This window comes from Taudactylus pleione, unplaced genomic scaffold, assembly GCF_031769625.1.
Source record: "Taudactylus pleione unplaced genomic scaffold, aTauple2 ptg000179l, whole genome shotgun sequence".
Taxonomy (NCBI): Eukaryota; Metazoa; Chordata; class Amphibia; order Anura; family Myobatrachidae; genus Taudactylus; species Taudactylus pleione.
In genome coordinates, this window is record NW_028284581.1 from 4,248,829 (window position 1) to 4,275,707 (window position 26,879).

Consider the following 26,879-nt stretch of genomic DNA (forward strand, 5'->3'; position numbering starts at 1 on the left):
TAAGTAAAGGGCCGGCTGGCTTGACTGTTAAAGGGTGCTGTAACCCCCAAAGTACACTCCAGTCCAAACCAAAAAAATATATATTTTCTGTGTTTGTGAATTGTGTGCGCAGTAGCCGCACATGCATCAACAAAGTAGTGCCAAGCGTGCGCCTGTGTCATAAGTAAAGGGCCGGCTGGCTTGACCATTAAAGGGTGCTGTAACCCCCAAAGTACACTCCAGTCCAAACCAAAAAAAAAATTATTTTCTGTGTTTGTGAATTGTGTGCGCAGTAGCCGCACGTGCATCAACAAAGTAGTGCCAAGCGTGCGCCTGTGTCATAAGTAAAGAGCCAGCTGGCTTGACCATTAAAGGGTGCTGTAACCTCCAAAGTACACTCCAGTCCAAACCAAAAAAAAAAATATTTTCTGTGTTTGTGAATTGTGTGCGCAGTAGCCGCACATACATCAACAAAGTAGTGCCAAGCGTGCGCCTGTGTCATAAGTAAAGGGCCGGCTGGCTTGACCGTTAAAGGGTGCTGTAACCCCTAAAGTACACTCCAGTCCAAACCAAAAAAAAAATTATTTTCTGTGTTTGTGAATTGTGTGCGCAGTAGCCGCACGTGCATCAACAAAGTAGTGCCAAGCGTGCGCCTGTGTCATAAGTAAAGGGCCGGCTGGCTTTACCATTAAAGGGTGCTGTAACCCCCAAAGTACACTCCAGTCCAAACCAAAAAAATATATATTTTCTGTGTTTGTGAATTGTGTGCGCAGTAGCCGCACATGCATCAACAAAGTAGTGCCAAGCGTGCGCCTGTGTCATAAGTAAAGGGCCGGCTGGCTTGACCATTAAAGGGTGCTGTAACCCCCAAAGTACACTCCAGTCCAAACCAAAAAAAAAATTATTTTCTGTGTTTGTGAATTGTGTGCGCAGTAGCAGCACGTGCATTAACAAAGTAGTGCCAAGCGTGCGCCTGTGTCATAAGTAAAGGGCCGGCTGGCTTGACCGTTAAAGGGTGCTGTAACCCCCAAAGTACACTCCAGTCCAAACCAAAAAAATATATATTTTCTGTGTTTGTGAATTGTGTGCGCAGTAGCCGCACGTGCATCAACAAAGTAGTGCCAAGCGTGCGCCTGTGTCATAAGTAAAGGGCCGGCTGGCTTGACCATTAAAGGGTGCTGTAACCCCCAAAGTACACTCCAGTCCAACCCAAAAAATATATTATTTTCTGTGTTGGTGAATTGTGTGCGCAGTAGCCGCACGTGCATCAACAAAGTAGTGCCAAGCGTGCGCCTGTGTCATAAGTAAAGGGCCGGCTGGCTTGACCGTTAAAGGGTGCTGTAACCCCCAAAGTACACTCCAGTCCAAACCAAAAAAAAATATATTTTCTGTGTTTGTGAATTGTGTGCGCAGTAGCCGCACGTGCATCAACAAAGTAGTGCCAAGCGTGTGCCTGTGTCATAAGTAAAGGGCCGGCTGGCTTGACCGTTAAAGGGTGCTGTAACCCCCAAAGTACACTCCAGTCCAAACCAAAAAAAAAAATATTTTCTGTGTTTGTGAATTGTGTGCGCAGTAGCCGCACGTGCATCAACAAAGTAGTGCCAAGCGTGCGCCTGTGTCATAAGTAAAGGGCCGGCTGGCTTGACCATTAAAGGGTGCTGTAACCCCCAAAGTACACTCCAGTCCAACCCAAAAAATATTTTATTTTCTGTGTTTGTGAATTGTGTGCGCAGTAGCCGCACGTGCATCAACAAAGTAGTGCCAAGCGTGCGCCTGTGTCATAAGTAAAGGGCCGGCTGGCTTGACCGTTAAAGGGTGCTGTAACCCCCAAAGTACACTCCAGTCCAAACCAAAAAAATATATATTTTCTGTGTTTGTGAATTGTGTGCGCAGTAGCCGCACTTGCATCAACAAAGTAGTGCCAAGCGTGCGCCTGTGTCATAAGTAAAGGGCCGGCTGGCTTGACCATTAAAGGGTGCTGTAACCCCCAAAGTACACTCCAGTCCAAACCAAAAAAAAATTTATTTTCTGTGTTTGTGAATTGTGTGCGCAGTAGCTGCACGTGTATCAACAAAGTAGTGCCAAGCGTGCGCCTGTGTCATAAGTAAAGGGCCGGCTGGCTTGACCGTTAAAGGGTGCTGTAACCCCCAAAGTACACTCCAGTCCAAACCAAAAAAAAAATTATTTTCTGTGTTTGTGAATTGTGTGCGCAGTAGCCGCACGTGCATCAACAAAGTAGTGCCAAGCGTGCGCCTGTGTCATAAGTTAAGGGCCGGCTGGCTTGACCGTTAAAGGGTGCTGTAACCCCCAAAGTACACTCCAGTCCAAACCAAAAAAAAATATATTTTCTGTGTTTGTGAATTGTGTGCGCAGTAGCCGCACGTGCATCAACAAAGTAGTGCCAAGCGTGCGCCTGTGTCATAAGTAAAGGGCCGGCTGGCTTGACCGTTAAAGGGTGCTGTAACCCCCAAAGTACACTCCAGTCCAAACCAAAAAAATATATATTTTCTGTGTTTGTGAATTGTGTGCGCAGTAGCCGCACGTGCATCAACAAAGTAGTGCCAAGCGTGCGCCTGTGTCATAAGTAAAGGGCCGGATGGCTTGACCGTTAAAGGGTGCTGTAACCCCCAAAGTGCACTCCAGTCCAAACCAAAAAAAAAAATATTTTCTGTGTTTGTGAATTGTGTGCGCAGTAGCCGCACGTGCATCAACAAAGTAGTGCCAAGCGTGCGCCTGTGACATAAGTAAAGGGCCGGCTGGCTTGACCGTTAAAGGGTGCTGTAACCCCCAAAGTACACTCCAGTCCAAACCAAAAAAATATATATTTTCTGTGTTTGTGAATTGTGTGCGCAGTAGCCGCACGTGCATCAACAAAGTAGTGCCAAGCGTGCGCCTGTGTCATAAGTAAAGGGCCGGCTGGCTTGACCATTAAAGGGTGCTGTAACCCCCAAAGTGCACTCCAGTCCAAACCAAAAAAAAAAATATTTTCTGTGTTTGTGAATTGTGTGCGCAGTAGCCGCACGTGCATCAACAAAGTAGTGCCAAGCGTGCGACTGTGTCATAAGTAAAGGGCCAGCTGGCTTGACCATTAAAGGGTGCTGTAACCCCCAAAGTACACTCCAGTTCAAACCAAAATAATAATATTTTTTGTGTGTTTGTGAATTGTGTGCGCAGTAGCCGCACGTGCATCAACAAAGTAGTGCCAAGCGTGCACCTGTGTCATAAGTAAAGGGCCGGCTGGCTTGACCGTTAAAAGGTGCTGTAACCCCCAAAGTACACTCCAGTCCAAACCAAAAAAAAAATTATTTTCTGTGTTTGTGAATTGTGTGCGAAGTAGCCGCACGTGCATCAACAAAGTAGTGCCAAGCGTGCGCCTGTGTCATAAGTAAAGGTCCGGCTGGCTTGACCGTTAAAGGGTGCTGTAACCCCCAAAGTACACTCCAGTCCAAACCAAAAATAAAAATATTTTCTGTGTTTGTGAATTGTGTGCGCAGTAGCCGCACGTGCATCAACAAAGGAGCAGCGTCAAGCGTGCGCCTGTGTCCCATAAGTAAAGAGCCGGCTGGCTCATTTCTTAAAGGCTGGTGTAACCCACAAAGTGCTCTACTCTTCAGCAAAAATAAAGAAATATTTTCTGTGTTTAGCCGCACGTATATATCAAATTGATATAACATAAATGGAGGACCAAACTTTCTCCGATAAAAATAAAATAGAGAAAGATCAAGAACCACTTCCTCCTAGTGCTGAAGCTGCTGCCACTAGTCATGACATAGACGATAACATGCCATCAACGTCGTCTGCCAAGGCCGATGCCCAATGTCATAATAGAGGGCACATACAATCCCAAATGACAAAGTTCAGGAAAATGACCTTGAAAAAAACATTTAAATCAGCTGAAGAGAAACGTAAACTTGGCAATATGCCATTTACGACACGGAGTGGCAAGGAACGGCTAAGGTCGATCCCTAGTAAGTTCATGACTAGTGGTTCAGCTTCACATGACGATGGAAGCCCTCCTCCCACTAAAAAAATCAAAAGAGTTAAGCTGGCAAAAGCACAGCGAAGAACTGTGCTTTCTAAGAAGATATCACAAATCCCCAAGGAGAGTCCAAGTGTGGTGGTGGTTGCGATGCCTGACCTTCCCAGCACTGGACGGGAAGAGGTGGCTCTTTCCACCATTTGCACGCCCCCTGCAAGTGCTGAAAGGAGCACCCACAGTCCACAGGATGAGGATACTGGTGTAGCTGGCGCTGAGGAGGAAGTTGGCGAGGAGGATTCTGATGGTGATGTGGTTTGTTTAAATCAGGCTCCGAGGGAGACAGTTGTTGTCCGTGGGATGAAAAAGCCCATCACGGTCATGCCTGGGCAGAAGACCAAACATTCCACCTCTTTGGTCTGGCAATATTTCTATCCAAATCCGGACAACAACTGTCTTGCCATATGTACCTTATGTAAAGGTGGAATAAGTAGGTGTAGGGACGTTAACCACCTAGGAACATCCTCCCTTATACGGCACCTGCAGCGCGTTCATAATAAGTTACTGTCAAGTTCAGAAACTTTGGCTAAGACCGTAAGCAGTCCAGGGACACCTAAATCCCGTTGTCCTGTTGTATCCAAGCGCCTGCAAACCACACCGTCAACTCCCTCCTCGTCAATTTCCTCCTTAGTCAGGATCGGAAGTAGTCCCGCAGGCCATGTCACTGGCATGACTGACTCTCCTATCCTGGATTCCTCCGGAGGATCCTGCATTGCTATGCCTCCTGCTGCCGCTGCTGCTGTTGCTGCTGCTGGGAGTCGTTCATCATCCCAGAGAGGAAGTAGGAACACCACTACTTTTACTAAACAATTGACCCTCCAACAGTCCTTAGCGAGGAGGATGAAGTACGACAGCAGTAATCCTGAAGCAAAACGTATAACTGAGGCCTTGACTGCTATGTTGGTGTTAGACGTGCGTCCGGTATCCGCCATTGGTGCAGTGGGATTTAGACAATTGCTGGAGGTAGTGTGTCCCCGGTTTCAAATCCCGTCTAGATTCCACTTCACTAGGCAGGCGATACCGAGACTGTACAGAAACGTCAGAAAAAGTGTCCTCAGTGTCCTGAAAGTGCCGCTGTACCCAATGTCCACTTAACCACGGACATGTGGACAAGTGGAACAGGGCAGACTAAGGACTATATGACTGTGACAGCCCACTGGGTAGATGTATCACCTTACGCAGCAACAGCAGCAGCGTCACCAGTCGCAGCATCTCAGAAACGCCAGCTCGTTCCAAGGCAGGCTACGCTGTGTATCACCGGTTTCAGTAAGAGGCACACCACCGACAACCTCTTAGAAAAACTGAGGGAAATCATCGCCCAGTGGCTTACCCCACTTAGACTCTCCTGGGGATTTGTGATATCTGACAACGCCACCAATATTGTGCGGGCATTACATCTGGTCAAATTCCAGCACGTCCCATGTTTTGCTCACACAATAAACTTGGTGGTGCAGAATTTTCTGAAAAGCGACAGGGGCGTGCAGGAGACGCTTTGGGTGGCCTGAAAAATTTCAGGCCACTGTCGCCATTCAGCGACTGCATGCCGAAGACTGGAGCGCCAGCAAACACTCTTGAACCTGCCCCGCCATCACCTGAAGCAAGAGGTTGTGACGCGTTGGAACTCAACCCTCTATATGCTTCAGAGGATGGAGGAGCAGCAAAAGGCTATTCAAGCCTATACATCCACCTATGACATAGGCAAAGAATGGGGTATGCACCTGACTCAAGCGCAGTGGAGAATGATTTCCGTGTTGTGCAAGGTTCTCCAGCCCTTCGAACTTGCCACACGTGAAGTCAGTTCAGACACTGCCAGCTTGAGTCAGGTCATTCCCCTCATCAGGCTTTTGCAGAAGCAGCTGGAGAAAGTGAAGGAGGAGCTAAGATGGAGCGATTCCGCTCGGCATGTGGGACTTGTGGATGAAGCCCTTCATTCGCTTTGCCAGGATTCCAGGGTGGTCAATCTGTTGAAATCAGACCACTACATTTTGGCCACCGTGTTCGATCCTAGGTTTAAAGCCTATGTGGTGTCTCTCTTTCCGGCCGACACAAGCCTGCAGAGGTGCAAAGACCTGCTGGTGAACACACTGTCAGCTGAAGCGGAACGTGACACGTCAACAGCTCCTTCTTCATTTTCTCCCGCAACTGGGGCTGCCAGGAAAAAACTTAGGTATCCTAAGCAACCCGCTGGCGGTGATGCAGGGCAGGCAGGACCAAGTATGGACATCTGGTCCGGACTGAAGGACCTGGCAACAATTTCTGACATGTCTACTGTCACTGCATATGATACTGTCACCATTGACAGAATGGTGGAGGATTACATCGGTGACAGCATCCAAGTAGGCATGTCAGACAGTCCATACCTGTACTGGCAGGAAAAAGAGGCAATTTGGAGGCCCCTGTACAAACTGGCTCTATTTTACCTGAGTTGCCCCCCCTCCAGTGTGTACTCCGAAAGAGTGTTTAGTGCAGCCGGGAACCTTGTCAGCGAAAGGCGTAGGAGGTTGCTTCCACAGAATGTGGAGAAGATGATGTTCATCAAAATGAATTATCAGCTCTTCCAGGGAGACCAGCCTCCAGAACGTACAGAGGGACCTGTGGTGGTGGATTCAAGTGGGGATGAGTTAATACTTTGTGAGGATGAGGATGTACACACTGAAGAGGGTGAGGAATCGGTGGATGAGGAGGATGAGGATGACATCTTGCCTCCGTAGAGCCAGTTTGTGCAAGGACATATTAATTGCCAGCTTGTTTTGTGGGGGCCCAAACGAACCAATCATTTCAGCCACAGTTGTGTGGCAGACCCTGGCGCTGAAATTATTGGTTTGTTAAAGTGTGCATGTCCTGTTTATACAACATAAGGGTGGGTGGGAGGGCCCAAGGACAATTCCATCTTGCACCTCTTTTTTTTCTTTGCATTATGTACAGTTTGGGGCCTAGTTTTTCAAACTGCCATCCTGTCTGCCACTGCAGTATCACGCCTAGATGGGTCACGTGTTTGTGCCGCCCACTCGTGTCGCTTAGCATAGTCATCCAGCTACCTCGGTGCAACCTTTTGGACATAAAAACACTATTGTGAGGTGTGAGGTGTTCAGAATAGACTGGAAATGAGTGGAAATTAAGGTTATTGAGGTTAATAATAGCATAGGAGCAGAAAAACCTACAAATTATGTGATTTTAGCTGTTTTTATGCTTTTTTTCAAAAAAATACAGATCCAAAACACAAAACCCAGAACCCAAAACACGGAAGGGTGGTTTTGGCAAAACCAATCCAGATCCAAAACACGAAGAAAGATCCAGATCCAAAACCAAAACACAAAACACGAAAAGTGGCCGGTGCACACCCCTAGTATATACCCAGTATAAAAATGTCTATATACTGATCCTTAGACTAATTGTAGTTTTTAGTGGTAGAGCAAACATGAGAAATGTCATATCCAGTACCTCCATATGTGCTTCCATATTGCCACCACCTCCCATTTAGTAAGTATTGGCATTGGATAATCATTATATAATTTAGCCTGAAATGAACTTTTATTAGATGAAAGGGACTACACTGATATACTTACACAAGCATGAGCCCCTTTGCAGTTAGTGTATTTTTTCACCCCTGTGCTGAGTCTACTGTGGCACTTTTGGGTTCCTCATATTCTCTCAATGCCAATAGTTCTTTCGTGCAGTACCCACACAGAAAAATACATTGTCAACTTTTCAATCAATACAATTTCTATACTTATAACCTAAGATTAAAATGCATAATTTACATACAAAATTGGGTAAGCAGCTAAAAGAAAAGGACAGCCACACGGAGGGGTGTAACTAGACCTAGGAGGGCTCCATAGCAAAATTTTCATGGGTCCCCCTAGGTCTCCCCCCCTCCGCTCCCATGTGCCAGGACACTTCAGGGGTACTGGGGGGCACCCCCTCCAAGCCTCTGCCCCAAGTGTCTGGGTATCTCTCCTGTGCTGTCCCTTTGCTCCCTCCCTGTGTGCGGTCTCCCCTGTGGACATACTCACAGACAGCCAGTGGCGGTGCTACCATTAGGCAGCCACCTAAGGGTGCCGGCCTCTGGAGGCACCACTGAGTCCACACAAAAATAAATGTCATAATTCATGGCTGAGTGGCATATAATGAATTTGTGGCACAGCTGTGTAGCATATTATGAATTTGTGTCAGTGTTATGAGATACATTATGATTTTGGCGCTCTGCCGTGTGCAATATTCAATATAGTATATTATGAATTTGGGACACTTCTGTGTGGCATATTATTTAACTGGGGAGTCTGATGCATGGTATATTATGAATTGGAGGGAGCAGGGGAGGTTGGTGAAATGTTGCCAAGGGCGCCCAGAAACCTTGCACCGCCCCTGCAGACAGCACGCTCATCCAGAATGGAGACTCCAGCACACACGCCACCAAATTGGTCATCCCACCCACCGCAGTGCTTTCCACAACGGCCACACATTTATATATTAGTGAGGGGATGTGCCTCGGGGACCAGGTGGGGGGTTGGGGTGAACAGCTGAATCACAGCTCATTTTCATTTTCCCCTTTAATTCCTCTGCTACCTGCCAACATCCCCCTCCATACCTTGCTTAGGGATGGAGGGGGATGTTGGCAGGTAGCAGAGGGGACGAAGGGGGAGTAAGCCAGTTAGGAGTTGGTAAGAAGGGGGTGGCCACTGGCTAGAGAGGTAATGGGAAGCAGGGAGGTGGGGCGGGGGGTGATCAGTAACACAGCAAGAGGAGGAGATGCCGGGGATCAGAGGAGGGAAGGCACTGAAGGGTAGAAATAGATCTCCGCATGGGCCAGTTACCAGAATCACCGCAAGTGAGTTTGATTTAATGGCCCTGCCTAGCAGCGTAGGTGCAGAGGGAGGGCTAGGCCCCGGAGGCGGCCCGGGCCCCATAGCAGCTGCACCCCCTGCACTTACGGTATTTACGTCATTGGACACACGTTTCTAATTGGCTGCATGTTGTACGTTGAGCATACCATTTCCATTGATTGACTTTCCATACCTGTACTCCTGATATCCTCCACGATGCTACCAGTTTTTGAGTTTTTTAAACATAATCTAAATGAAATTGTAAAAATTGTGTAACCACCCCTGCATGACAGTGAAGGAGTTAAGCTGGCAATGCAAAGAGCAGAATTAGGAGGTTGCATGAGCCAGGAAGTTTAAAACTCAGCTGTGGACAGTGACAGTTGGGGTTGGAGGCAGTTGACTGAGGTACCTGTGAGGAGGAGGTTGCGCAGGCCATGTCTGTGATCGTTCTCTGTGCCAGTACCTAGACCCAGAAGGGAGCGAGAACAAAATTTGGTGTCATCCCTCTATGGTGTGAATTTAGCTAGAGCCACCTCTCTGCTGAATGAGGCTGTCAGTGTCGATGAAATGAAAGACTGAGAATTGGAGCTGCCCGGGTATCAGTAGGTATGAGTAGAGGCTGATGGATATCTAGTGCTTGTAGAGATAAGGTCTAGGTCAGGAATGGCCAACATGTGGCTCTCCAGCTGTTGTAAAACTACAAGTCCCAGCATGCACTGCTTCAGTTTTGCTATTAGGGAATGCTAAAACTGTGGCAGGGCACGCTGGGATGTGTAGTTTTACAACAGCTGGAGAGCCACAGGTTGGCCAGGTCTGGTGTAGGTAACCAAACTACATTACAGTACCTGGCCAGATTAACACAGTAAGAGCAGGTTCACATGTGAGATGGATTTAGCATAACTTATACAATTTAAGGGGCAGCTAGACATTTGGGGCTCTCAGAAACACACTTTATAGTGAACTATTATATCTGTAAATATAGATTCTGTATACAGAGTTGCAATAGATGTATTTGAACAACTAGCAAGCTTCACTCTACAGAAGCCCTGATTGTTTGTCTGGAGTGTACATTAATACTATAGAGAGCCTTTGACACTGCAAAGGATGTTATTTGAGGAGTACTGCAGATGGGCTCTAAGTAATTGAGCTGAAAGGATGCAAAGAAAGGACTTATACCAAGAAAGACTTTGGATTTTAGTGCTTGAATTTTAAAATAAAATCAAAGTGTTAGCAGAGGAGATCACCGGGACTATTATAGATCATCCTTCACCTCACTGATTAATGACACAAACAACTATAAAGCTATCGTTAAAGCTTAATCTCTGTGAATTTGCTTTAATACTATACAATTTGGTTACAGTATATTTAAAAAAGAGCATTAAGATTATATTTCAATGACAAAAAATACAGAAAAGGAGCTATGTTATTAAAGACTTTAAACCTGGGGTACAGCTAACCTCCATGTGCACCAACAAATCGAGAGAGAGAGAGAGAGAGAGAGAGAGAGAGAGAGAGATTAAAAGGGCTCTCACAGCAGATTATGAAGAAAACCTTGTTTATTCAATTAACAGGCATAATGTGTCAACGTTTTGTCAAGACCAAATACACAAACATAGCCCTAGAGTCAACTGCACTCAGTGCCCTGTCAGCCAGTGAGTAGAGAGGAGGGGGCCGCGGACGGAAACTGCACTAACCCTAAATCAGGTGCATAGAGTAAAAGGTAAACAGTGTTGTTTAAAGTTAACAACATAGAATACTTGAATGAATGAAGATGTAACTGATTTTTAAAGTAAGTAAGCAACATAATGTAGAAACCTATTCATTCAGAATATGATATAAAAAAACAGGCTGAAGTACTGGTGAATATGACTATAAAGAAAAATATGTACAATGTTTAAACAAATGAGGAACAGCAATGCAGCTGTATTTGTAGTCAGAGGCCCTGATACAGAGCCGGACGCTCTGACAGAGCGCTCGCTCTGAATCATGGCCGTCCCTCCTTTTTGGAGCAGCCTCCTGGCCGCTCGCATAGCTGTGGGTGACCACCCACAGCTCTAGCGAGTGGCCAAAATGATGGTCGTGATGGTCAAGACCATCGCGACCATCGGGCTTGCGACGAGACCCTTGCGGTAGGGTCTCGCTGCCGCATGCCCTGGAGTGCTTTTGGCTCACTAGTGATGTCAGTGGGGCCGGCCCCAGACGGTAGGCGTTCCCATGGGAACGCCTCCGTTTGGGCAGCCACGCCCCGACTTGCCCACCAAATGGGGCGTGCTGTCAATCACCATCGACAGCACGCCCCCTTTGGTGCAAGACCCATAACGATGGCTTGGCCGTCGTTATTCGGGTCTCGCGCATGCGCACGACGGAGCCGCCTCCATCGTGCGCATGCGCACTTGGGCAACATCGACCCGCTTGCGAGCGCTCAGCGCACGCGAGCGGGTCTGAATCAGGTCCAGAGTTCAGGCTGAAACTACGGAGCATAATCGGACACAGGCAGGCAGGAACAGGCTAGTGTCAGGAAATCATCATTTAAAGGGCCGTATTCAATTCGGTAGAAGAGCCATTTTCGCTTGTTTTTTTGCGATAATTTTGCCTGTCTTTTTTCTCTCCGTATTCAATTCTATTCCATTTTCAAAGCACTGAAATAGGCGATTCTTTTTCTCCACAGAATAGCAGGTGAAAAAAAGTGTCAAATCTATATTATGGGTTGCAGATGTTGGGAAACTACTCAAAACCCTTGGTACACCCCCGCAATGGACAATTCACCCAAAAAAATTATAAAAAAAATTCCAGGAACACCATAAAAAATGCCTTTGAAATTTTGGGTGAAAATAACAAAAGTGGGGGGACAACTTAAAAAAATTATTGAAATAAGCTTCTGGGGGTGCTCTAAGAAGGGGCCAAGTGTTTACAGGTGAACTACAGGTCCCAGTGGGCCCTTAATTCCCCGCATGCTGGTACTTGTGGTTCTACTGTAAAGACAATGTTTTTATACTTCTATTTTTACACAACACTCACACAATCAACCTGCCACCCACCACCCAGGGGTGGCGGGGATAGCCCCGGGCTGTCAGCCTAGGCAAGGGGTGCCCTGGAGAGGGAGACCCCTTTTTTTGGAGGAGTCTCCAACTCCCCAGGGATCCCTGGCCTGACCTGAATAGCGTTCAGGGCTGATGCTGCGGCTGGGGGGCCCGGTGATAGGGCTCCCTTGGCTGTGTCATCAGTCCCCCATTAGAAAGGGTCTGGGGCTGGTTCTGTGATTTACAGGGAGACCCTACACAAATTTTTCCCTGTAAATCCAGAACCAGCCCTGGTTCCCATAGCCCAGTGCTGGTTGTACTGAGTACAGGGAGACCCTACGTAATTTTTTCCTTGTACTTAGTCAACAAGACCTGGGTTTGAACAGTCCAGGGCTGGTTCTGATTTGGGGGGACCTCACGTCAATTTTTTTTTTACTTTTAACTGTTTATTTACTTTTTACAGTCAGATATATGCAGGCATCTCACTGATGTCTGAATGTATCTGTGTCAATCCGACCTGCTCATGCTCAAATCGAAAGCATGAAACAGGTCTATTCATTTGGTGATTTGAAGTTCGATTTGAAGTCCGATTTTGAGGTCGATTTCAAATTGAATGATAGTAAATAAGGGTTTTGTGTGTTGGGCTATGTAAAAGTACCGATGTTTTTCAGATGGTCGATTTGAAGTCGATTTGACCAAAAATTCGATTTGAAGTTCGATTTTAAATTCAATTTGGCCTTTAGTAAATACCCAAAAGCAAAATCGAATACAAATCGAATGAAAATCGCACCTCAAATCACTCAAAATGCCAAATCGACCTTTAGTAAATTTACCCCCATATGTGTACTTATTTGATCGGGTAGTTTCTCTCCAATGACCTGTCCAATGACAAAGGAGCAGCCGGATGTATATTAGAGGGGATGTAGTCAGGAAGCCGACAGTCTAAATACCGACCGACGGCTTCTCGACTGTCAAATCCCGGCAAGGTACTAATGACAGGTGTCAAAAACCCGACGCCTGTCATTAGACCTACAACAGGAGCCTGACACCCGGCATACCAAACGAAGGTAAGCCGAGCACTGACTGCGGGGGGGAGGGTTAAGTTTTAGGGCTCACGGGGGGGACTTAGGGTTAGGCACCCCCCTGGGAGGGTTAGGTTTACGCTAGGGGAAGGGGGGGGGTTAGGGTTAGGCACCCCCGGGGAAGGTTAGGGTTAGGCACAACCCCGGGAGACTTAGGTTTAGGCTGTGGGGATGGGGGGTTAGGTTTATACACTTAGACGGGGATTAGGGTTAGGCACTTGGAGGGGAGGTTAAGGTTAGGCACCCCTAAGGGGGGGTTAGGGTTAGGGGGGAAAATAGGGTTAATTATACTTACCTGATTAGCGAATGGGATCTTTACCCCTGCCGGACTTCTGCTGTCGGGATTTGAATTGCCGGCCATGTGGCCGGCGGTATTACCTACTACACCGTATTAGTGCAACTTAGATCTGTAAACAGATAACAACCAAGATTTTGATAAGGAGTGTGTGTGCCACCGGGAGGCATTATTCAATGGGGACCTACGGACATGGGTGTGGAGAGGTAATGACTCTTGTGTATCTGTTACCACTGGGTAATCTATTGCCATTGTGGGAGGGGGGGATAAATTCTAACCCTTAGTGCGCCTGCGATGGCTGCCTCGCCTGGTACTTATGTGGGTGGGATGAACACTCGTGTAACTGATTACTCTGTGGGTACACTGTATCTTATATTTATTAGACATGTGCACAGACACGCGTGTTTTGGTTTTGTTCTTGGTTCTAAATCATCGTTGTGTTTTGGTTTTGACAATAATACCCTGAAGTGTTATGCTTTCGGTTTTGTTGTTGGTTTTAGATCTGGATTTATTTAAAAGTGTATAAAAATTAGAGATGTTCTCCAGATGATTTTTGCTGGTTTTGGTTTTGGACCTGTATCTCCTTCATATTTTGGATATGGATTTGGTTTTGCAAAACCGCACTTGCATGTTTTGGTTTTGGTGGTATTTTTTGTAAAAAAATGATAAAAATAGCTAAAATCACATAATTTTGGCCTGTTTTTGTTCCTACAGTATTATTAACCTTAATAACAATTATTTCCAGTTAATTTTAACCACCTCACAGCTCACAATATTGTTTTCACTACTTTTCACCAATATAGGTCAAAGGCTGCAGCGAGCTGGAAGTGGCAGAGCAGCGGCACAACCGCATGGCAGTTTAAAAAAATATAGCATTACCACACGGCAGTGGCAGACAGGATGGCAGTTTAATAAACTATAAAAATGTCAGTCAGCAATGCCCCAAACAGCGCATAATGCAAAGAAAAGAGGTGCAAGATGGAATTGTCCTTGGGCCTTCCCACCCACTCTTACGTAGGATATTAAAAAGGACATGCACAGTTTAACAAACAAAGCACTTTAGCAACAAGGACTGACACTTTTGTGGCTGAAGTGATTAGTTTGTTTGGGCCCCTACAAAACAATTTTTGAGAAGTACTTCCTACAATTATTAAGGAGGAGGTTGATGATGAGGGTGTTGGAGATTGCATGTGCTGGTCCAAACTGCTAGTAGCTGATACTGGAATGCTTGTTATTAATTTATAAATTATTATAATTTTGTTAAATAAATTGCATGAACTCACTGCAAATGATGTATCATGGAAGAGGTGCCTAGATAGTTAACGTCCCTACCTCTACTAACTTTGGCTTCACAAATGGTACAGATGCCTTCACAACTGTTGTCAGGATTTGGTTTCAATGATTCCACACCCAAGACATGGCTTTTCTTGTCTTATGACCAGGCATGACTATGGCTTGCTATTTATTATGAGCAAGAACTGCTGGCTGATTTACACAAACAACAACCTCATCATCAATTTCCTCATTAGCGTCAGATAAGACACAAATATCCCTCTTATCCTCCTTTTGCACTTCCTCCGCACTTTCATCCTCAATTTCTATTATTTCACCATCTAATACTAGCACAGCCGTCATTGCATCAGTGATCTGTTGTGCAACTGGGTGACATCTGTCATACTTGCTTTCTCTATCAAAGTATTGTTTTACAGTCAGTTGTTTTTTTAAACTACTTCTAGTACTGGTCTTCTTGGTCCCTTTCTTGGATGAAAATACACCTTCAGCAGCAGTGGGCCTAGTGTTCAATGATTCTTCTGAGGAATCCTGGATAAAGGTGGAATCACCTAGCCTTATCCTGTATGTAGAACTACCTCCGATCATTAGTAAAAATATTTATGATAAAGGTGTTGGCAGTGGAGATTGCAGATGCTTGGATCTAGCGGAGGGAAGAAAGCTAACTGATGCTAGACTGTCTGTTGCTATTTTTTTTAGCACCAGTTTCTGATTTTCCCAAAAACGTTCACTGAAAATTAAGTAACAGGGAGGAGGTTCCTAGATGGTTAAGTTCCCTACCTCTACTTACTCTGGCTTTACAAATACTACAGTTGGCTTGACAATTGTTGTCCGGATTTGGGTACAAATAATTGCACACATAAGAAGTGGATTTTTTGTCTTATGCCCAGGCATGTCGATGGATTTTTTCTTTTCATAGGCAACAACTGTTTACACTGGTGCCTGATTTACACAAACAACATCTTCATCAACAACACCCGCATTATTAACATCCTTATTGGCATCAGCTACACAAATATCCTCCTCATCCTGGTGCACTTCCACAGCAGCATCCTTGATTTCTATTTCAGCATGTTGACTTGTACTGCTCATCCTCACATTTGCAGAGGTTGCACAAATGGTGAAAGTAGGCTCCTCTTTGAGTACAGTATTGGAAAGGTGAAGCTCACACATGGCACCCACTGACACACTTAAACTCTCCTCAGGGCATACAGTGTCACAGTGCTTCTATGGATACACTGGGGTACAGCACAAACAAAAAAAAATATTTTTTTTACAGCCCGTGAGCGAACAGCTCACCCCTGGATTAGACACACAGCCCCCCCAGCACAGCACACCCCTGGATGGGCAACACAGCCCCCCTGGATGAGCAACACAGCACCCCCCTGGACAGAGCACAGCACACATATAGAACAACCGCTATGCTATATAGATGATGTCCTAATCATTTGGAGTGGCAGTACTGACGAATTCCTGGAATTCCTGAAAATTCTCTATACCAACCCATTCAATCTCAAACTAACCTGGGAAATCAGCCTGAAGTGCATTACTTTCCTTGATCTCAGAGTAATCAAGAGTGATAGGAGTTCCTCCGCCTCAGGCGTAATTGCTCTGACGATCAAACATTTACATTACGTAGCCAGGAATTGACCACCAGATTACGCAAAAGAGGCTACAGCAACCTTCAGATTAAAAAGGCCAGATACCTAGCCTTTAAATCAACGAGGGACAATCTGATTTTTCCTCAGACTAAGGAATTTGAGGACATAAAGGCGATAAGGCTTGTAGCCAATTACTGCAAGGAATGGAGAGAACTGAAAGATATAATACAAACTCATTGGCCTATCTTATTAGCAGACCCTACTTTAGGACAACAATCGGGGACACAAGTCTCTATGAGTTGGAGAAGGGCAAGAAACCTTAGGGACCATCTGGTTCACAGTCACTTTAAAAAAGACCCCAAGAAAATCTTTAAACTTACAGGTACATACCCCTATGGGAACTGCAAGGCTTGTTCCCACATCTTGAAAACAAACGTGGTTAAAGACAGGCATAATAACACCATTAAAATAAGAAGCTTTCTGCACTGTAAAGCCATTGGAGTGGTATACTACCTTCAATGTGACTGTGGACAGAGGTACGTAGAAACGACAATTAGGGCAATCAAGTTGCGCATATTGAAACATGTGGGCAATATCAAAAATGCCCACTCTGATCTCACGAAGATGAGGAAGATTTCCTCGGTGGCACGACACTCCTTACAAAAACGGGAATCCGCTATGTCTAAAAGCCTTCAGCTTGGAAAGGATCAGCATGGGCATAAGAGGAGGAGACCTAAGTAATAACCTCCTAAGAAAAGAAACAGAATGGATTTTTCGACTAGGTACTCTTACCCCAGAAGGACTCAACGAATACAACAGTTATAGTCCTTTCCTCCCATGAATTTAACAAGCCCACAGAGGATTACCTGTGGTGGCTGACCTTTTCTTTATTTACTGTACTTGATCATTAATATCAAAATAATGATCATTAAATAATATCTTAATATTTTTATATTTCACAATAATCATATATAATCTTACACTTCTCGCATACCTACATCATCCACATGATGGTGGGATGACATTCAATATATGTGTGTGTGTGTGTATATGTGTGTATGTATGTATATATATATATATATATATATATATATATATATATATAGTAGGGGTGTTCACTGGCCACTTTTCGTGTTTTGTGTTCTGGTTTTGGATCTGGATCTTTATTCGTGTTTTGGATCTGGATTGGTTTTGCCAAAACCACCCTTCCGTGTTTTGGGTTCTGGGTTTTGTGCTTTGGATCTGTATTTTTTTTTAAAAAAAGCATAAAAACAGCTAAAATCACAGAATTTGTGGGTTTTTCTGCTCCTATGCTATTATTAACCTCAATAACCTTAATTTCCACTCATTTCCAGTCTATTCTGAACACCTCACACCTCACAATAGTGTTTTTATATCCAAAAGGTTGCACCGAGGTAGCTGGATGACTATGCTAAGAGATACGAGTGGGCGGCACAAACACGTGGTCCATCTAGGAGTGACACTGCAGTGGCAGACAGGATGGCAGTTTGAAAAACTAGGCCCCAAACAGTACATAATTCAAAGAAAAAAAAGAGGTGCAAGATGGAATTGTCCTTGGGCCCTCCCACTCACCCTTATGTTGTATAAACAGGACATGCACACTTTAACATACCAAACATTTCAGCGCCAGGGTCTGCCACACGACTGTGGCTGAAATGATTGGTTCGTTTGGGCCCCCACAAAACAAGCTGGCAATTAATCTGTCCCTGCACAAACTGGCTCTACGGAGGCAAGATGTCGTCCTCATCCTCCTCATCCACCGATTCCTCACCCTCTTCAGTGTTGTGTACATCCTCATCCTCACAGAGTATTAATTCATCGCCGCTGGAATCCACAACCACAGGTCCCTCTGTACGTTCTGGAGGCTGGTCTCCCTGGAAGAGATGATAATTCATTTTATGAACATCATCTTCTCCACATTTTGTGGAAGCAACCTCCTACGCCTTTCGCTGACAAGGTTCCCGGCTGCACTAAACACTCTTTCGGAGTACACACTGGAGGGGGGGCAACTCAGGTAAAATAGAGCCAGTTTGTACAGGGACCTCCAAATTGCTTCTTTTTCCTGCCAGTACAGGTACGGACTATCTGACATGCCTACTTGGATGCTGTCACCGATGTAATCCTTTAACAGACAGACACACGCTTGTCGCTGCTGCTTTAAGGATGCAGGTGCGGCTACAGCCCACACAATTCACAAAGACAGAAAAAAAAGAAGAATATTTTTATTGTTTGTGGAGCACACTTTGAAGGTGTCACCACCCTTTAACAGACAGACGCACGCTTGTCGCTGCTGCTTTAAGGATGCAGGTGCGGCTATAGCCCACACAATTCACAAAGACAGAAAAAAAAAGATTTTTTTTATTGTTTGTGGAGCGCACTTTGAGGGTTACACCACCCTTTAACAGACAGACGCATGCTTGTCGCTGCTGCTTTAAGGATGCAGGTGCGGCTACAGCCCACACATTTCACAAAGACAGAAAAAAAAAGAAGAATATTTTTATTGTTTGTGGAACACACTTTGAGGGTGTCACCACCCTTTAACAGACAGACGCACGCTTGTCGCTGCTGCTTTAAGGATGCAGGTGCGGCTACAGCCCACACATTTCACAAAGACAGAAAAAAAAAGAAGAATATTTTTATTGTTTGTGGAGCGCACTTTGAGGGTTACACCACCCTTTAACAGACAGACGCACGCTTGTCGCTGCTGTTTTGAGGACAGTATCATATGCAGTGACAGTAGACTTGTCAGAAATTGTTGGCACGTCCTTCAGTCCGGACCAGATGTCCAAACCGGCCCTTGACTTATGACACAGGCGCACGCTTGGCGCTGCTACTGTGTTGATGCACGTGCGGCTACATCGCACACAAGTCACAAACACATAAAAAAAATAGTTTTTTATTTTTTGGAGCACTTTGAGAGTTACACCACCTTTTAACAGACAGACGCACGCTTGTCGCTGCTGCTTTGAGGATGCAAGTGCGGCTACAGCCCACACAATTCACAAAGACAGAAAAAAAAGAAGAATATTTTTATTGTTTGTGGAGCACACTTTGAGGGTCTCACCACCCTTTAACAGACAGACACATGCTTGTTGCTGCTGCTTTAAGGATGCAGGTGCGGCTACAGCCCACACATTTCACAAAGAAAAAAAAAAAGAAGAATTTTTTTATTGTTTGTGGAGCGCACTTTGAGGGTTACACCACCCTTTAACAGACAGATGCACGCTTGTCGCTGCTGCTTTGAGGATGCAGGTGGAATCTAGACGGGATTTGGAACCGGGGACACACTACCTCCATCAATTGTCTAAATCCCACTGCACTAATGGCGGATACCAGATGCACGTCTAACACCAACATAGCAGTCAAGGCCTCAGTTATACGTTTTGCTTCAGGATGACTGCTGTCGTACTTCATCCTCATCGCTAGGACCTGTTGGAGGGTCAATTGTTTAGTAAAAGTAGTGGTGTTCCTACTTCCTCTCTGGGATGATGAACAACTCCCAGCAGCAGCAACAGCACTAGGAGAAAGTGGTTCTTGATCTTTCCCTATTTTATTTTTATCGGAGAAAGTTTGGTCCTCCATTTATGTTATATTGATATATACGTGCGGCTAAGGCGCACACAAACACAGAAAATATTTTTTTATTTTTGCTGGAGAGTAGTGCACTTTGTGGGTTACACCACCCTTTAAGAAATGAGCCAGCCGGCTCTTTACTTATGGGACACAGGCGCACGCTTGGCGCTGCTCCTTTGTTGATGCACGTGCAGCCACAGTGCACACAATTCACAAACACAGAAAATATTTTTTTATTTGGTTTGGAGTGTACTTTGGGGGTTACAGCACCCTTTAACGGTCAAGCCAGCCGGCCCTTTCCTTATGACACAGGCGCACGCTTGGCACTACTTTGTTGATGCACGTGCGGCTACTGCGCGCACAATTCACAAACACAGAAAATATTTTTTTATTTGGTTTGGAGTGTACTTTGGGGGTTACTGCACCCTTTAACGGTCAAGCCAGCCGGCCCTTTACTTATGACACAGGCACACGCTTGGCACTACTTTGTTGATGCACGTGTGGCTACTGCGCACACAATTCACAAACACACAAAAAATATTTTTTTTTTTAGCACTTGGGGGGAGCACCCCTGACGGACAGAGCACCCCCTGGACAACACTACAGCACCCCTTTAGGACTGGGACACTGCACAGGACTTTGGAGTGGACACAGCCCCTATGGACAACTGACTGCACAACACAGTCCAGCCAGCCCCTATAGACTTTGAAGTAGTGGACACAGCCCCTATTAACAACAGCAGCACAGCACAACACAGCCAGCCCCTATGGACTTTGAAGTAGTGGACACAGCCCCTATGGACAACAGCAGCACAGCGCAGCACAGCACAGCACAACACTACTCTGCACTACACTACACTACACTACACAGCCCAGCCAGCCCTAACTCCCACCCTCCCTCTTCACTGTCCACAGCCGAGTGAGAAAATGGTGCCGACGCGGGTACCTTATATAGGATCCAAAACCCACGAGACCCGGATGGCGGGATGATGACGTTTTGCCTCGATTTCAGATCCGAGTCAGGCGGGAAAAGTCGAGCCTAACTCGGATCGGCTTCGGATCGGGGGGGCTCGGGGGGGTTCGAATTTCAGAAATCCAAACCCGCTCACCCCTAATATATATACAGAAAGAAATAGTAGGTGGCACTGAAGGTCTTGAGATGCAAAAGGATTTGTTTATTCCGACGTTTCAGGGCATATACAGCCCTTTTTTCAAGGATACATAAAAGCATACATGTAAAAGGTCTTACCTTAAATAGGTTCACCCAGTGTGTGTGCGTTGTCAGGAGTGGTTGCGCGCGTCTGCACGTTGCATGGAGCGTCTCCCACTGATGACATCATGCTTAGTCAGCTGTCACGGTTATCAAAGCAACCAGATGCAATACAGGTGAATTATTACTAGAAGGAAAAAGAGTGAATGAAGGGTAGAAACCGTCACCCTGGGGTAAACTAAAAACAAGCAGCTAGATCCAAAGGCTACTAAGAAATGTCATGCACATGAATACATATTAATAAAGATACTGATTAGAGTTAGCGATTGTTCAATCAGATTGACGTTTAAACACATATTGATACAGATGCTGACAGATCTAATTATTTAACGAAATGTATCTTATCGCAGAGAGTTCCATCAAATTTTATCATTTAATCCATGTGGTGTGATGGTGTTGAGTCTCACTATCCATTTGGCTTCTTTTCTTAACAACTTTCCAGCCCTGTCTCCTCCTCTGAGACTAGGGGGAACATGATCTATTATTTTATGTTGGAATGTTGCTACCAAAGCCATGACAAATATTCTTTGTGAACAACTACGCGACCTAGATTCGGAATGGCAGACACAAGAGGATGCCAGACTGCAGCAGTTTATGGCCAATGAGAGAGAAATGCAGAGTAATTTGCTAAAGGAAATTATGGCTATGCAGGAAAGGCTTAGTCGCGATAACCGCAAATTTTTTACTCAAATCTTGAGCACAATCCACTACAAACCAAAACATGTTCTACCACCCACCCATTTTGGGCAACAAGCTAATTATCTAAACTCATTTGGGGAACCATCCCAGTATGTGCAGCAACCTCAGTCTCCCACCTCATTTGAGCATACATCACAGTATGGCCAGCACGCTAATTTCCCCACAGCATTTGGGCAAACTACATACAAGTATGCTCAACAAGCAAAGCCCCCCCAGCATTTGGCCAAACATCCCAGTATGCGCAACAAGTAAAGTCCCCCCCAGCATTTGGCCAAACTACATCCCATATATCCAAGCATCCGCAAACACCTCAGTCATCCTCAACATTTACAGATAGTACATTAGATAATGTACTTGAAGGTCAATTTATGATACTTTGCGAGCTAATACTCTGTCACAGGGACGTACTGCTGACAAAAACCCTGAGTTTACAGTTTACAGAAATATTTAACTGTAGTGATCAAATATATCTAGTGATGTTAACTAGACATATTTCATATGACGATGTTGAAAATATTATGGTTACTGCTTTTGTCATAGGATATTGAGTTGGTGTAAGCAAGGATCTACCAAAAAAATCTGCTCCTATTTGTTTTATTTTAAAGGCTTATTTAATGCCTCATAGCTATATGCACACTTAACAATGTTCTGAAGTAAATGTGCACTTTACTGTTATTTTTTTTGATACTATTGTTTGGTTTTGAATTGTGTTGTATTTTGTAAGAAATATGGAAGTAAGGCTTTCAAACTTTGTATGCAAAACAAAGGCCTTTATTAAAATAAAAGATTTTTTGAACCTTTCAAATATTAAGTCTTTGTATTTATTTTAATAACAATAACTCACAGTCCCCTTATACCACATCCCCATCTTTGCATGACCTCATTAATGTGTGCCAGCATAACGTCCACTTATGACAAAACTCTGTTTTTCTATGTAAAACTCTGAAAAACCCTGCTCTTGTCTGAAAGGGGTCTACCCGGGAATTTCCCGGGTAGACACTGTAGTGTGAAAGGGGGGTCTTGACCAAATACCCGGGATTTTGCACAGGAGAAATACCCGGGTCTGAGCAGGAAATTTCCCGGGTCGTATGTCTGAAAGGGGTATAATACCTCTTTTCCACCAAAAACCCAGGTCCGACCTGGGTTTTTGGACATGGTTCCAACCCTGGTCAGACCCAGGTCAGACTCATTTACACTGCACCTTTGATCTGGGTTACTCCCAGGTCAGCCCTGTTCACACTGAACTCAGGTCTGCCCTGCTAAACCTGTGAGGTCATAAAAAGTGGGAGGTGACTGCTCCACAACCACCAATCCGCTCATTTTAGGCATGATCCAGATCAGATAACCTGGGTTGCACCGTTTACACTGCACCATTACAGGTTATTTTTCAGGGACCCTTTTACACTGAGCTGCAACCCGGGTAGACCCAGCAAAAATCCAGGTTTTTGCTCTGGTGTAAAAGGGGTATTAGTAGCCTTTGGATCTAGCTGCTTGTTTTTAGTTTTCCCAGGGTGACGGTTTCTACCCTTCATTCACTCTATTTCCTTCTAGTAAGGTTCTGTTGAACAATTTGAATTGTTTAACAGGACCTTTGGGCGTTAATGTGGACTTAAGTGACTGATGTTTATTCTAGTTTCATATAGTGACATGATTCAGTGTTAGTTTTCTAGTTGTGCCTGATATCCAGCATGAGTTTGTCACATGTTTATAACTTATATGTCTTTCACAGTAGCTGGTTGTGGGAGAAATATTGAATATGTTTCTAATTGTGATTTAAGTATTTTTTTGTGTATAATATTCAGTTGCAATTAGTAATCCAGCATTTAGCATTTGGTACAGTGAGCTTAGTCTCACCGATATTTAATATATTTGCTTTTCCCTTCAGGCTCCCGGACGGAGGTAGAGACGTGTTAGTGTAGACATGCGTTGCCATGACTACACACTTCCACACGGCGATGACGTCACCAGTGTGCGACTCTGGACAGGCGTGGACGCCGCTCCCCTCCGTCGGAAGCTTGAATCAGTGAGATAAGGGATATAAGGTAAGCGCACTTGTGTATTTGTTTTTATGTATTGGTGATCTTGAGGATGGGAGTCTGCGCAGTCCCGAAACATCGATCAGTTTTATGACACATCCATAAAGGATTATTTGCAAAAAAGCCTTGGAGTGACCTGTTTGGTTTTGTACTTAGGCCCTGATTCAGACCCTGACGCAAGTAGCCGTTCGCACGTTCGGCGTACGTGCCGAAAAATGTAAATTCAAGCGCTCGCTCGTAATTTCGAACGCAGCTAATCTTCCGCCCCATAGTCTCCCAACCCCTCCTCTAGCTAACGAGCGAGCCAAATTGCGACCGTACATCTCCAATTTTGCATGCAGGGAACGCTCGCACAAGTCCAAACCGGAAGTGGGCCTGTCAGATTTCGATTACCTGCTCGTTCATTCTGCATACATCCTTTAATCGTATCATGCCAATCAAGAGATCAATTAGCTTAATTGCTCTTCACATGTTTGAAATTCATTTTTTTTCCATTTTCAATAAACTTTACTCTTGTCCGTGTTTGTTTTTTCACGCAGAATACGTACTGTTTAAACAATGGTTTCCTTTATCCAAAATACATGTTTTTGTCATTTTTCATATTGTTTTCCGTGTTTTGTCTGACGCATATTTTACTTGTTTCTTTTTTTTTTTTAAATTAGCTAACGCATGTCACTGCATTAAGCCAATCATAACTCACATTAGATTTTTTAGCCTGTCGAACACATGACTCATACACTAACCAATAGAATGGTTCCTGTTAATTTTCCAAATACATTAGCCAATCAAAATGATTATCTGGTCTTTATTAAAACTGTTTTTTCCAAAATCCATGAGAGTCTCTGCGTTCACCAGGCGGGAGCTTCTTGTACTGACGGAGGTAATGGACCGGCGGATAACCAGCCAGCCTCCCCCATCAGCAACAGAGAGAAGCGATCCGCCTATGCGGAGGTTCGCCGCCGCCTGCGCTCCTTCGGCTCACGCCGACAGATTGGCCAGCTGGAGCGCAGGTGGTCAGATCTTCAACGCCGCACGCCACGCTTGCTGGCATGTTTTAGACAGCGTATAGCTGAAAGTAAGACTTTTTTTTTAAGCTTTCCTTTATTATTTTGCGGCCCTATCTGCGTGTGCATGTTTTCATTCTTGCCCTGTTTGTTTATTTACTACATATCTGCATGTGCATGTTTTCATCCTTGCCCTGTTTATTTACTACATATCTGCGTGTGCATGTTTTCATTCTTGCCCTGTTTGTTTATTTACTACATATCTGCGTGTGCATGTTTTCATTCTTGCCCTGTTTGTTTATTTACTACATATCTGCATGTGCATGTTTTCATTCTTGCCCTGTTTGTTTATTTACTACATATCTGCGTGTGCATGCTTTCCTTTTTTTTTTTTAAATGTAAATAATTTTTGAGGATGTTTTCAAGGTTAAAAATTAATCAAAACTTAAATTGTTATCCATCATTTAGGGGCAGAGCGCAGACTACGCCGTCATCGGCAGCGACGCCGTCGGCCTCGTCCCCTATCCCCAACTCCCAGCCAATCCTCCTCTCCCCACCCTACCCCTAATTCACCCTCCAACCCAGCCTGGCCAGACCCGGACGCCCCTCCCTCTAGGATACTTCCCATCCATCAAAATTCCACCTCCCCTCAACCCCCCTCTCTCTTTTCATCACCCTCCCCTCCAACCACCCCTCTTTTTTACACCCCTCCCCCCCATCAGAAATCACCCCTCCTCCAACAGACCTGCATTGGCCTACCTCCGAGGAGGACGATGGTGGGGCTACAGGTCCAGGCGGCATTGTCAACGGTATGTTTCCCTTTTACCTTTTTTTTTTTTTTCTGGGGGGGGGATGTTATCCTTTGCCTGTGCATTTTTCAAATTTTACTTATTTATAATGTTTGTTATATATATCTTGGTTTAAAAATGTCTATGATGTTTGCCCCTTACACATATCACACATGTCCAAACACTCATACTTGTATCTCTTGTTTACGGTACCCACAAAAGTAGTTTTTCTGCATACTTCTCATTTTTTACAATTTTTATTTTTCTGAGTCATTTTTGGGAATTTACTTGGGCCAAGAATGTTGGCTTTGAATTGTAATGTTTGTCCAAATTGTCACTTTTTGTAAAGTTGAATTTCCTTTGGAAGTTGTTTGTCAAACAAAATTACGTTTTTTTTTTATTAAGCACCTCAGTTTTTTAACCCACAGAGGACCAGAGGCGGCTGACGGAGGCAGCAGCGTGTGTGTAGAGGCTGAGGGGCCATGTTATAGGCATGCTGGTGGTCCTCGATCACATGGCGGGGATCCTGCGCCATTAATTTTTTTGTTTTGGCCAAATTTGGACATGTTTTCTAAAAATAAAATAAAAAGTTTCGTTTAAACTCTCATTCCTTCTCTGTAAATATTATATTGTTTAACCTTACATAAGTCGACTATTGCAGCAAGTATTTTAAAGTAATGTAACTTAGATTGTAGAAAGCTGAATTATGTAAGCTGGCACATTCAACACCTAACAATACCAATAGGTTTGCAGAATATTTTTTATTTTTTTATTTTTTTGGGGGGGGTAAGGTAAATATTAAATGAAACCTGTTTAGGCCGAGATTCGAAAACATACTGATTCACCATAATACCTTTGGGTGTTTGTTTTGAGCCACTAAGCATGGTAAAATACTGCAAAATTTAAATCATTACAGGATGAGCCCTTAAGCAAGTTTTCATTTTTTTAACCAGGTTACACTTGCATGTAATTTAGAAAGGAAATGTTTTTTTTTAACGTAACCAAAATTTATTTAATCCAAATTAAGAAACGCAAAGTGATTAAGGACAATCAATACACACAGTGAAAACACTCTTCAAGAATCAGCCTACACCAAAATTATACAAAAACAAAACAATCAAGAACTGTTTGACGAAGTAGCATGCCAACATGATTCCACAAATGAGTTGACGACAAATTTGATCCAGAAGTTAAATCCAATGTGTCCACATGAAGTCAATTTTTACGATCAGGTAGTAGTCATGGTTTTCACGAAAAATATTATGGAATAAAACACAAAAAAAAAACATGGTTAAAATTGTTAATTACATTATTACATGTCTACATTGTGTCATATAACTTCATTTGGGACAATAATTACCTA